The sequence below is a fragment of the Stigmatopora argus genome, chromosome 21, assembly GCF_051989625.1.
Source record: "Stigmatopora argus isolate UIUO_Sarg chromosome 21, RoL_Sarg_1.0, whole genome shotgun sequence".
NCBI classification, from domain to species: Eukaryota; Metazoa; Chordata; class Actinopteri; order Syngnathiformes; family Syngnathidae; genus Stigmatopora; species Stigmatopora argus.
The window spans coordinates 12,418,631-12,431,514 of NC_135407.1; the positions used below are offsets into that span (position 1 = coordinate 12,418,631).

General features: G+C 45.4%; 1 long non-coding RNA gene across 3 annotated transcripts in view; it reads left to right on the forward strand.

The window, feature by feature from the left end:
- Positions 1-12,884, forward strand: part of LOC144067572 (uncharacterized) — a 29,191-nt gene continuing 16,307 nt past the window's right edge. For 2 of the 3 annotated variants that reach the window (XR_013297981.1, XR_013297983.1), the window contains exon 1: positions 9,664-11,265. This is a non-coding gene — a long non-coding RNA (uncharacterized LOC144067572). Of the gene's footprint in view, positions 33-9,663; positions 11,266-12,884 lie in introns of those variants that run through there. The other variant, XR_013297982.1, reaches the window with a different exon arrangement.

Sequence of the window (12,884 nt, forward strand, 5' to 3'; positions counted from 1 at the left end):
CCTGACACCTACCTCCCCGGTTGGGTAAGATGGTGAGCTGCATCTGCAGTAGAATTCGATCAGAACAAACAGTGCATTTTTCCTTTTTTATTTTCATATCTACTCTTCACTTGTTTTAAGGGATACTTTATAGATATATCGATCTATATCTAGATATAGATCGATATATCGATATATCGATCTATATCTAGATATAGATAGATATATCTATCTATATCTACATATACATATATATATATATATATATATATATATATATATATATATATATATATATATATATATATATATATATATATATATATATATATATATATGATTAAATACAAATACTGGAGCTTTTTAGACATCAGAACCAGGCCCGGAGTATCATTTCCCCCGGGAAAACGACAGTGATGAACGGCGATACGTCCAACGCGAAACGGCAAAAATTGCACTAAAATGGGGTAAAATCCACTTTCTAGCAGCATTTATCGATTAAATACAAATACTGGAGCTTTTTAGATATCAGAACCATGCCCGGAGTATCATTTCCCCGGGAAAACGACAGCGATGAACGGCGATACGTCCAACGCGAAACGGCAAAAATTGCACTAAAATGGGGTAAAATCCACTTCCTAGCAGCATTTATTGATTAAATACAAATACTGGAGCTTTTCAGACATTACAACCGGGCCAGGGAGGTGATTTCCCAGGGAAAAGACAGCGATGGACGTCAATGGCAAAACGGCAAAAATTGCACTAAAATGGGGTAAAATCCACTTCCTTGCAGCATTTAGAGATTAAATACAAACACTGGAGCTTTTCAGATATCAGAACTGGGCCACAATTGAAATATTTAGGAATATAGCCATATTTTACTCACCAAAAATCCTTTTTAACTGTACACAATATCCATCCTCCTTTCTTTCTTCCTTCTTTTTTATCGGCATCGAAGCAAATGCTGAAAGTCAAGCCTGTCCTGTCGTATTTCTGGCATAGTCCGTCTCGAAAATGGCTTTAAATCAACACAACAATATATTTGCTTGTGCAGCTAGCTCCAGATACAGTTTGGTAGCTAATCATAGTTTGTGAAAGCGATGACGTATCCCTACGCCTGCGAGAAGGCAATGGCGTATCCCCAAGCCCGCGACAATACATTGTGGTGTTGCCAACTCGAAATCTGATTGGTTAAAGCAACAGTCTTGTCGACGCTTGTTTAAAGCAGCAGAGCCCGCAGAACTGATTGTGAAGGCTTTGAGGCAGATTTCTGACCCTGGCAACAAATAATGGCTGAAATGTGATTGGTGAAATGCTTCAATATGAAAACACACCTGGAAGCAGTGCAACCAGGGGGAAAAGCAATGAAAGGAAGCTAACAGACAATTTGGAATTATTTAATAAGTATTGATGGACAAAATATAATATATGATTCAGATATTTCTTAGGCCATTAGAGAAGACCCTGACAACGGATATCAGCTTCGGGTTTTTTTTCCACACAACGCACTCGTAAACGGATCAAACACTCCACCCTCACGTTCGCTATCGATGGGCTGTTTGCTGTCGTACTATTCCTTTCAAAATATTCCGAAAATGATGCACACAAATGTCCTCACAATCGGATAACGCACGACCACTTGCCAACGAGCAGCAGTCTTTTATCAGCGATCGCGCCGCTGCTCATGGGAGCTTCGGGTGCGCTGGCTAGCGGCTCCTTTTGCTTGTAGCATCTGTGTTCGCATCCCCTCGAACGGCGCCTATGATAGAGTTGCTACCGGGGATGCTGTTGCGAGCCAGTGCCCCTGATGTTCTTATGAACAGCCAACGAGAAGTAATATAATACTCCTCGTATTAGATAAAAATAACAGGAAATGCAGCAGCTGAGCTGTGCACGAGTATACTTCATTACCCAGAAAGCCCTCTTTTCCCCGCGCATGCGCGTTGTGCGTTTCCTGGTCTGAATAACTCATCCGGTGCTCGTAAATATTGTTATACACGAAAGATATGCAAAAAAAATGCCATGGCCACCTGGCTTGGTCGCATCACGAAATTTTGACCGCATCACGGGCGAATTATTCGATCGAAATTTCCCCCGTAAGACGAGCATTTTGTATGATGAGCGGTCGTATGACGAGGTACCACTGTATGTATATATATATATATATATATATATATATATATACACCGTATTTTCACGACTATAAGGGGCACATAAAAGTCTGAAATTTTCTCCAAAATAGACAGGGTGCCTTATAATCCAGTGCGCTTTATAGATGGACCAATACTAAAAATTTTATCACGATAAAATAAAATAAATCCGCCGATCGGACAACTATGGCAAGCAGCCCCCAACTCTACTATTTCCCCGTAGATAAAGTACTGCGCAGTGACTGCTGGGATATGTAGTTTTGTTGTTGTTGTCAATACACCCAATGGATTGTGGCCTGCCGATCGGCATCAAGACTAGCTAGTTACTATTTGTGAATGGATTGTGGTCTGGCAATCGGCATCATCACAGTTGCGAACCATGGAAGACAGCCTTGGAATAGTTACGCTAGCTACTAGCTGGCTACCATTTGGGAATGAATTGTGGCCGCCTAGACAAACGTATTAAACTCAGCGTTTTCGATGGACAATTGTTCAATTCGGACACAGAAAATGAGGACTTTGATGGTTTTGTGGCTGATGATGACGTGAGTACATTGTAAAATGGCTAAAAAAAGTACAACCGAACTCAGTCTTGCTTCCGTTGCCTTTTTAAAAACATGTTTTTAGCGTGCGGGTGTAGTGTGCATTTGGTACATGTAGCACCAAATTAGTGTGTTCGCCATTGTAGTATATTGATATTATTAGTGCAAAGTTATCACAGCCGTTAACCTGGGTGTATTGACAAAAGGACTATTTATCCCAGCAGTCACTGCGCACCGGAAATAGCGTCTGTGGCTGCTTTCGTAGACAGCGCTATTACGGTTCGATAATCACCCATAAATAATATGTATATGCCATGCCTGGCTTCACGAAAAGTGGCATGCAGCGCCGGGCCTCTTACGCTACGATTTGTGAATGGATTGATGGAAATGACGGTGACTCTGAGAATGAAGAGAGGGGACCCGGCTTTTTGGAAGGCTCGTTTGGGCAATTGTTTAATTCGGACACAGAAAATGAGGACTTTGAGGGATTTGTGGGTGATGATGACGTGAGTGAGTTGTAAAATGTCTAAATAAAGTACAACCGGACTCAGTTTTGCTTCCGTTGCCTTTTTAAAACATGTTTTTAGCGTGTGGGTGTAGCGTGCAAGAACTATATTTCCCAGCAGTCACTGCGCACCGGAACCTGGAAATAGGCTGCTTCCAGTAGCCAGCGCTATTGCGTTTCGATGTTCATTCATATATAATATATATTGGATTGGATTGGATAACTTTATTCATCCCGTATTCTGGAAATTTCGTTGTCACAGTAGCAAGAGGGTGAGGATGCAGGAATAGTAAAAGGCATTTTAGACATAAATAGATAGGTAATAAGTAAGTTAATAAATAAATACATGAATAAATATATAAATAAATAAGCGTGTTGCTTAGCACATATATACATACATACACATAAATGTACATGCATGCATACGGTAGGTCTTAACACTCAGCCATTTTTTTTGTTAAAGAGCCAGACAGCTGATGGGAGGAAGGATCTGCGGAAGCGCTCCTTCCTGCAATGAGGGTGCCGCAGTCTATTGCTAAAGGAGCTTCGGAGGGACTCCACAGACTCATGCAGGGGGTGGGAGGTGCTGTCCATGATGGACATCATCCTGGTCAGCAGTCTCCGCTCTCCCACTTCCTCCACAGAGTCCAGAGGACAGCCCAGAATAGAGCTGGCCCTCCTGACCAGCCTTTTCAGCCTGTTCCTGTCCCTCTCCGTGCTCCTGCATCCCCAACAGAGCACTGCATAAAACACTGTAGATGCCACCACAGTGTCGTAGAAAGTCCTCAGCAGTGTCCTGCACACTCCAAAGGACCGTAGACTCCTCAGTAGGTAGAGGCGGCTCTGGCCCTTTGTACAGGGCATCTATGTTTGTGGACCAGTCTAGTTTGTTGTTGAGGTGAACACCCAGGTACTTAAAATTCTCCACGATTTCAATGTCTGTACCCTGGATGTTCACCTGAGTGGTCTGTTGAGGATTCCTCGGAAAATCGATGACCATTTCCTTTGTCTTACTGGTGTTGATGTAGAGGTGGTTTTGCCTACACCAGTCAACAAAGGCTGTGATGACTCCCCTGTACTCCAGGTCGTTCCCGTCCGTCACTCGTCCAACAATAGCGGTGTCGTCAGAGAACTTCTGGAGGTGGCAGGTGTCTGTATTATGTTTAAAGTCCGATGTGTAGAGGGAGGAGTGGAGAGAGCACTGTGCCTTGTGGGGCCACCGTGCTGCAAGCTACCACATCAGACGTACAGTCCTGGAGTCTCACATATTGTGGTCAGTCAGTGAGGAAGTCGATGATCCATGCGGCTAGGTGGTTCCTTACTCCAGCCTCTTCCAGTTTCCCTCTCAGTAGGACCGGCTGAATGGTGTTGAACGCACTGGAGAGGTCAAAAAACATCATTCTCAGCGTGCTTCCCGCGTTCTCCAGGTGTGAAAGAGACCTGTGCATCAGGTAGATGGTAGCATCTTCCACACCAATGCCTGGACGATAGGCGAACTGCAGAGGCTCCAGCTCTGCATTCATTAGGGGGCTGAGGTGATTGAGGATGATTCTCTCCAATGTCTTGATCAGGTGAGAGGTTAATGCTACCGGCCTGAAGTGGTTTGGCTCCCTGGGGTACGCAGTCTTAGGAACTGGGACCACACAGGAAGTTTTCCACAAGGTGGGGACCTTCTGCAGACTGAGGCTGAGGTTGAAAATATGCAGAATCACTTTACCAAGCTGATCCGCACACTCTCTCAGTAGTCTGGAGCTGAGGCCGTCTGGACCGGTAGCCTTCCTTGCCTCAATCTTCTTTAGCTGTTTTATCACCTGATCGACAGTAATGCAGAGACCGGTGGAAGAGGGGGAGGAAGAGGAGGAGGAGAACGAGGGGGAGCGTTGCTTCTGGTCTGGGGGCTCAGGGGAGTGGGGGCAGGACTGAATCTGTTAAAGAACTGATTCAGTTCATTGGCCCACTCCCTGCCGCCGGACTCCGGGTCTCTCTCGCTGTTGCCTCCATGGCCCGAAATGGTCCTCTAGCTCCTCCAGACCTCTTTGGTGTTTCCTCTCTGGAGTTGGTTCTCCAGCTTCCTCCTGTAGATGGTCTTTCCCTTCCTTATCTCTCTCTTCAGCTCCTTCTGGACCATTTTCAGGCTCTCTTTCTCCCCAGACCTAAAAGCCCTCTTCTTGTTCAGGAGGGCCCTTAGATCCCTGGTGACCCACGGCTTATTGTTGGAGAAACAACAGGACCTTCTTGGAGGGTACAATGTTCTCAACACAGAAGTTAATATAATCTGTAATGCAGTGGGTCAAGCTGTCAATGTCTTTACCATGTGAATTGCACAGCACCTCCCAGTCAGTGGTCTCAAAACAGTCCCTCAGTACCATGCTGGTCTCCTCGGTCCATCTTTGTATGATCCTTGTGGTAGGTTTTATTTTCCTCACCATAGGGATGTAGGTGGGGATCAGATGGACCAGGTTGTGGTCTGAGCGGCCCAGTGGGGGGAGGGGGACTGAGCTGTATGCCTCCTTTGTGTTGGCATACAGCAGGTCCAGAGTTTTTTGTTCCCTGGTGTGGCACTTCACATACTGAGTGAAGGTGGGGAGAGTAGAAGCCAAGGGAGCATGGTTAAAATCACCAGAGATAAGAAGGAGAGACTGGGGGTGTGACGTTTGCAGCCGGGACACAGTGGCGTGAAGCAGCTCGCGGGCGACTGCCGCATCGGCCGAGGGACGTATATACGCAGTTATTACGATAACGTGCGAGAATTCCCGGGGGATGTAAAACGGCCTGATGCTAACAGCTACTAGCTCGATATCTCGAGTGCAGAGTTGCTCCTTCACAGTAATATGCCCGGGGCTGCACCATCTACTATTAATAAAAACAGCTAGTCCCCCACCTTTCTTCCTACCGCTCTCCTCAGCATCTCTGTCCGCCCTCACCAGCTGAAAACCATCCAAGGAGACGAGAGAGTCCGGAATTAGGTCATTCCGCCAGGTCTCTGTGAAGCACATAATGCAGGTTTTCTGATATTGTCGTTGTTGTTTGGTAAGCGCCGTTAGCTCTTCCATCTTATTGGGGAGAGATCTTACGTTCCCCATAATAATAGATGGAATGCTGGGTCTGAAGCTTTGCTTTCTCTCCTGACATTTTCGTCCAGCTCTGCATCCTCTTCTCTTCCTCTTTAACTCAGCGGGGAGGTCCAGGTCCAGGGGAATCCAGGTGTTGCGTAGCACTAACAGCTGATCCTTTGTGTAAGACAGCTGAGGCATGGCTGAGTGGGTCAAAATATAATGTCCAGAATTCCCAAAGATAAACTAAACTAATAGCTCAAAGACTGCCTCTCGCACAACTTGAGTCTCGGAGTAGAGTCTTGAAAGTAAAGTTTTAAAACATTAAAGTTTGGAATATAATATATAAAGCAAAGTAACAAGTAAAATCTTAAGAGACAATAAAATGTAAAAATAAAGGATAAAAAAGCTCTAAAAAAGCCCTAAAAACACAGAATACGAGTGAGGGTTTAGGGAGCCACTGCAACTAGCAGCCACTTTGAACGGCGCCTATGATGTTTTGTATATGCGTCTAATGAAACGGTGCATGCTTTGTGTGTCTAAAATACAGAAATAGCACTCGTTACTGACACTGCGGCTTAAAATACGATGCGCCGAATAGTCGTGAAAATACGGTATATATATAGTCTTTTGATTTGCTTATAGATGTAATATTTGATAAATATACACTTTTTGATAATTGTACTTGTATTTCTGTATAGGCACAAAAACATGTACTGTGGTAGTAATAAAGGGGATGATCCTACTTTGCAGTTTTTCGTTTATTGCGGCCATGTCTGGTCTACAATAACCGCAACATTTGAGGGATTACCGTGTATATAATAAAAATGAAGTGAGTTGTTAGGTTTGAGGCATTGCGGAGAGCGTATACTTATTAATAGAAAAAATGTTCACAAAAATACAACCTTGACAGTTGATGTACAGGTAGGTGTTTTTCCTGCTTGGCATTGCTGCCTGTCGCACCTCCTCCAGTGTCCACGGGTCAGCGCCAGGGTCATCAGCCAGGAACCATCATTCATTGCTGTTTTGCTCCTTTAATCCTGGAACATATCCTGGTGGCGGAGCAGTGACAGCGATGTCTCCCTGTCACTCCCTGCAGCTGATAGCTGTTGTCTCCTGCAGCCGTTGTTGGGGTTAGCTGTTGTTTCTCCAGCTCCTGGCCTTCCTCCTAAGCCAGAGCCAAAAGCTGCTTTTCTCTGCCTCCTCTGCCACCTCTTTTATGGCTTTCCTCAGGTTGCCTCTTGTCACCCTCAGGAGGCGTGTTGTTGACAGCCCGACGTAGCCTCGGCACCCAACCTCGACTGGGTAGATGGTGCACTTTGAGCCAATTTCCTGGCACTCAGATGCCAGATCCAAGTATCTGGCCTTCTTGCGCTCGAAGGTGGCCTCAATCCCCTCCTCTGATGGTACTGTTAATTCTATGAGGTACACTGCTCTTGCCTTGGAGGACCATACCACAATGTCTGGGCAGAGTGACGTGGTGATGACCTCCGTGGGGAATCGGAGATGCCTGTTGAGGTCAACACTCATGTCCCACTCCTGACCATGGGAAAAGGGTCTTCGTGTCTCGCTTGGCCTGGTGTACAGACACTCCTCAACTTACGAACGCAATTGGTTCCGAGCGATTGTTCATAAGTTGAATTTGTTTGTAAGTTGATTTAGTGCTATATTTTGTATTATAATTTATGTTTAAGGCCTATATAAGTATATTGAAGGTTTATATAAGTGCATTTGTATGTTTAAGGCTTGTATAAGTAACACGCATTGGTTTGTACTGAAAAAAAAAACATTTAATAAAATGGAGAGAATATGTACAGTACTGTAGAGAGAGAGAGAGATTTATGTATTAGAAACTGGCCAAAAGAAGCGACCTAATGACGATTGCACAGTTTTCTTCTTTTTTTCATCATAAATGATGCAGTAGCACTGTATGGCATCATTCAATTGATTTGCAAACTTTGTGCAACGTTCAATATTTGGGTCCTGCTGCTCGATCTTTCTGTTTATAAATGGTACTGAATGTGCAACGCTCACCACTTTCTGACGCGCATCAAGCTTCGTTATTATTGCCACTCGTTTCAAATGAAATGGCTTGCCTCTTCCTTCCAACTCCCTCAATAGAAGCCTTTAGCTTTTTACCAACCATATTCAATATTGGATGCATGAGATATTTAATGATACAAATGAAAAAGGTTCTTTGCACACTGGAGATACATTCACGCACTTCCGCATTGCAACGAAGAAGGTAGATGCTGGGTGAGCTGAGCTCTCACAGCGCCAGGCGTCGTATTAGCGGCGGAAAGAAGTACTACTCCAAAAAAGACGCGAAATACAAAATTGGACTTGCGAACATTTTTGGACTTAAACGCAATTTGCAGACATGTTCGTATGTACCGTTGTTCGTAAGTTGAATGTTCGTAAGTAGGGGAGCGTCTGTATTTCTTTTCCCCTCCTTCCGTGACGAAGTTGGCGTGGTTCACTGCTGGTGATGATTTCTTTACTGCTCTGTCGGCGTCCCTCCAGCACTTCAGCTAGTTTCCTCAGGTCCTGGTCATGGCGCCATCTGTAGCGCCCGAGAATTGCAGTCTTGCAGCCTCACAAGATGTGCTGGAGGCTAGTGTTGAGAGCGTTGCAAAGTGCGCAGCATTCCTCATTCCCGAACCTTTGGTGGCGGTTACGAGGACAGGGAAGCGTGTCGTAGGTTGCGCGGATGAGGAAGCTGATCCTTGCCTGCGGGTTTTTCCAAAGGTCGGACCAACTGATGTTTCGGTTGATAACTCCCTCCTAGGTTGTCCAGCTTCCTTGTTGGCCCTGCGACATGGCCTTCATCTTGTAGTGCTCTTCCCCATCCTTGTCACCTCCACCACCACCATCTCCTTCCTCTCCTTACAGTTAGCTCTCGACCAGAATCATGGTGCTTCTCCCCATCCTAGCCCTACTCTTTCTGCCTGCACTCTGCCCATGATCTCCTGATGCTGCAGTCTATTGATGGCTTGGTCAACCTCGGTCTGAGCGTTCCACCTCCCGCCAGTGGGAACCTTGATGTTGGCATTCCTTACTGACTGGTCAGTGGACTCTTTTAGCTCGAGAACCAGCCTAGACTTCTCTTGCCTGTAGCCCAGACTGATAGACTACAGTGGCAGTTGCAGTGCATTCCTTCCAAAGAGGCCCGTTTCGGAAAGGCACCGTGGTAGACCTAGCTACTTTCTGATCAATGAATTGGCTTTTCCATACATCTTACTCACAATGGATGCAGAGATCTTGCTCAATTTCACAGGTCACATTACCCTTCTGTAGAGTATGAACTGGTAGCACCAGACCTTGAAGTTTCCGGGACTTGGCTCTGGTCAATCCTTGACAGGCCATCAGTAAATTGTCTCACGGTGGTCCTCTCCATCTGTTTATCAGACAGCTCTGCGGTGTGCTGCCTCCCTAGACTTTTGATGGGTTGCTCAGAGAGGAGGTGGATTCTTTCTCCCCCGACGATAAAGGTGGTGTTGTCGTTTCTGACTCCTCTTCTGAGTGACAGACTAAGGGATTTGGAGGGTTTGATCTTCATCCTGGCCCTCGATGTCAACTCATTCATCCTCTTCAGCAGTCGAGATGTGCATGCTGCTGTCTGAAGGAGGCTGGTGACATCGTCTATGTAGCTCCTCAATGGGGTAATCTCTGGCCAGAGGGTAATTTGATTCATCCAACCATTTGTCTTGCTCCAATGAGGATTACCTCAAAGGCTGCCACAAAGAGTATTGGAGATATGGCGCACCTCATTGCAATTCCCACTTCTAGATGCTGCCACCCGGTGGTAAATTCCTGGAGGGCAAACCTCATCTGCAGGTCACTGAAGTACAGTCCTACCAGCTTCTTGATGCAGGGATGCATATGGAAGCACTCCAAGGCGTACTGATCAGCAGGTGTGGGACAGATCCATACGCATTGACAAGATGGAGGCAAATGACGTGCAGGTCGGTCTTCTCCCGCTTGGCCTTCTGGATCTGGTCCCAGATAATGGCAGAATGCTCTACTCACCCTGGAAAACTCGGGATTCCTGCGTTTTGGCAGTTGGGATCGATATAGCCATTCTCTAGAAGGTAGGTGGACATCCTTCTCGCTATCACCATGAAGAAGATCTTCCCGGCTACGTTCAGCAGGGCGATGCTTTTGAATTGGACTGTTTCTTTGGAATTCATAAAAACAACAGAGAAAGTGGCAAATTAACAACTAAACAAAGAAACTAAACTTACGGTGAAAACACCAGGGGCCCGAGGAGCACGGAGTACAACCATGAACAGAACAGAAGATGGGCAGTTAACGCAGACAGGACTGAATCGCCGCTCCAACAAGAACAGACAAATACGGCATGGCAGCAGACAAGAAGGCCATGCAGAGTGATTAACACTGCCCAGAAGATCGTCGGCTGCTCTCTGCCCTCACTGGAGGATATTGCCAGCCCTCGTTACCTCAGCAGAGCCGGGAACATTGTTGGGGACCCGGACCACCCTGGTCACAACCTGTTCCAGCTGCTTCCCTCTGGCAGGCGCTACCGGTCTCTCAAAGCACGGACAAAGAGGATTAAGGACAGCTTCTTTCCCACAGCCATCAGGACTCTGAATTTGCTGTAGCACGACACACAATCCCCTCTGTGTAACAACTTCGGGGTGAGGAAACATGAAGGACCTTGGGCGGTGATCTGCCTCCTGCTGGCTGACTGAAGGTTAGTAAGAAGACAGTGGGAGGTAAGTGATCCATTTTATTCTTTGTTGGCATCGGTGAGGCAAACCTTTTCGCAGTCGCCGGGATTTGGTTGCGCTCGGGAGGTGATGCGCACTTTGTGGAGAAGCACTATCAATTTCGTCATACGCAGCTGGGTATGACAATTAGGCTTTCGTCTAGTCAATGATGATGACAAGCCTAAGTCTGATTTTATTTATTTACACAGGGATAAAATAGACCAGGGTCGACTACACAATCAAAAACACCTGGTATGACACAAGCGGGAGTGAGCAGGAGAGACACCAGGGTCAAGGAAATGGCAGGTGAACTCAATTGACAATTATTGAATTGAATAGAATTGAATGCTTTTACTGTCATTATACAAGTATAATGAGATTTTAAACTTTCACCACATAGTGCACAAATAACAACAGACAGACAAATAAATAATCAATAAATAAGTAGTCCAAGTGAGGTCAGCAGAGTGAAGCGGGCTTGTTCCAGGATGAGCTCCATTGTTTTTGGAGACGTTCCGCGCCAAGTCACCCACTTGCTGAGTTTATGGACACAACAACAAATAAGCAGACACATAGAAAATCAATAGATAGTAGAGACAAATAATCACTAGATAATCAATAAATAAGTAGTCCAAGTGAGGTCAGCAGAGGGGAGCGAGCTTGTTCCGTCTGAAGTCCAGGATGAGTTCCACAGTTCTGGAGACGTTCAGCGCCTAGTTGCAATTTCTTCGCCTTCTCTAAGTGTCCAAACTCAATCTTTTATTTGTTAAAGCTGAAAGCAGAGTTGATGTATGAAGCATTGTTTTTACATGATGTGCCTAAACCAGTCATGGGCAAACTACGGCCCGTTAGGCTTTTTAATCCGGCCCGCCGACGTTGTCCAAATTATAGTAAAAATCAATGACCTCATTCCCTTTTCCCTGCAATACCCTTGTTTACCCGATAGATGGCGCACTAACTCCAGATTTTGATGCACTGGCAAAAAAGGAGAACAATAACACAGTTCCCACTGAAATGTGTTTCTCTCAGTGGCGGGCCATCAGGGCCTTCAAGGCCTTCTCTGCTGGCCTAAGAAATATCTGAATCATATTATATTTTGTCCATCAATACGTACTTATTATTCCAAATGGTCTGTTAGCTTCCTTTCATTGCTTTTCCCCCTGTTTGCACTGCTTCCAGATGTGTGTTTTCATATTGAAGCATTTAACCAATCACATTTCAGCCATTATTTGTTGCCAGATCAGATCTGCCTCAAAGCCTGCACAATCAGTTCTTGCGGGCTCTGCTGCATTAAACTAGACTGTTGCTTTTAACCAATCAGATTTCGAGTTGGCAACCCCACAATGATTTTTCATAGGCGTTAGCATTTTGCTGGCTGGGACATGTCATTGCTTTCACAAACTATGATTGGCTAGTAGGCGGGCCAAAGCAGTACCGAGGCAGCCGAGATCGCAAACTCCACCCACTATGGCCGACAGAAGCAAAAACAAATAGATTCTGTTTGCTCACAAAGCTATTTTCTAGACGGACTTTTTCACGAAAAAAATGGACATCATTAAGAAAGGGCGGTCAACTCCGAAGCTAGCAAGCCTGTTACAGCCGGGAAAATGGTGTGTGGGGCACTTCCAGCGCGCTAACTTAGCTCCACAAGCAAATAGTATATTGTTGTGTTGATTTAATGCCATTTTCAAAACGGACTATGCCGGAAATATGACAGGACAGGCTCGACTTTCATCATTAGCTTCGATGGCGATAGGAAAGAAGGAAGAAAGAAAGGAGGATGGATATTGTGTAAAAAGTATTTTTGGTGAGTAAAATTACAAATATGGCTATATTCCTAAATAATATTTCAATTGTGTGCCAAGTTCTGATATCTGAAAAGCTCCAGTGTTTGTATTTAATCACAAAATGCTGCTAGGAAGTGG